Source organism: Clupea harengus, chromosome 18 (genome assembly GCF_900700415.2).
Source record: "Clupea harengus chromosome 18, Ch_v2.0.2, whole genome shotgun sequence".
Taxonomy (NCBI): domain Eukaryota; kingdom Metazoa; phylum Chordata; class Actinopteri; order Clupeiformes; family Clupeidae; genus Clupea; species Clupea harengus.
Genome location: NC_045169.1, coordinates 5,831,602 through 5,832,664, shown reverse-complemented (window position 1 = coordinate 5,832,664; position 1,063 = coordinate 5,831,602).

Genomic DNA, 1,063 nt, shown 5'->3' with positions numbered 1-1,063 from the left:
GAATGAATGAGCATTGAAGAATACACGAAGATACTTGGCCTAAGGTGGATTAGAGGACATTTTTAATATTCATTATATAAACATAAATGAACATTTCCAGTCTCAAGGTAAATCCACACTCTTGCCTCCACCCCACGCTCTCTCTCTCTCTCTCTCTCTCTCTCTCTCCTTCTCATTCGCTCTTTTTCCCTCTCTCTCTCCCTCTCTCTCTCGTTCTCATTCGCTCTTTTTCCCTGTCTTAATTTATTGGCCTGTGGAGCTGAGTGACTTTAATGAGATTTCTGATTAATTGTCGACGGAGAGATGTGTGCATGGAAGATTGAGGGCTCTCACACGAATGAGGGAGATGTTGCAGAACTCAGGCTCGCTCCTAGAGGACTCTGGGACGGAGGAATAGGCTGTTAGCTGCAATCAGTTCGACCGCAGTAGATGAGCTCCCACAGATTAATGGTGATGGAAACACACACACACACACACACACACACACACACATTATATTTATAGTCATGACACCCACTCACAAATGTGTAAGAGTTTAGAGTCTTTAGCAGGTACATTTAGTCATGTTTGATGTTCTCTTCCACATAGTTATCGCCCCCACCCTGTCTCTCTCACACACTTAGACGCACATAGATGTGATCACATGACGCACATCCACATGTGTGCGCATTGACTCAAGACTCCACGCCTATGACGCGCGTGGCCACTTAAACTATATAAGGAAACCCTCTTAGAGACACGCGCTATGTACAGGCACGCTTTCTCTCTCTCTCTCTATCTCTCTCTCTCTCTTTTCTCTCTCTCTATCTCGCACCACACACACCACTTTCTCAGTGTCGCGTGCTATGTAGTTCTTCAGCTGACACTTCCTGGGCCCAATTACACCATCGCACCTCCCTCCTCCTGCAAGATAAAACTGTAGGAAGGAGCTCCATCCCCTCCCCTACCTCATTCTCTCTCTCTCTCTCTCTCTCTCTCTCTCTCTCTCCCTCTCTCTCTCTTTCTCTTTCCCCTCTTTCTTCCCACACTCTTCACCTAGATCTCATTATCTCTCCCCTCTACC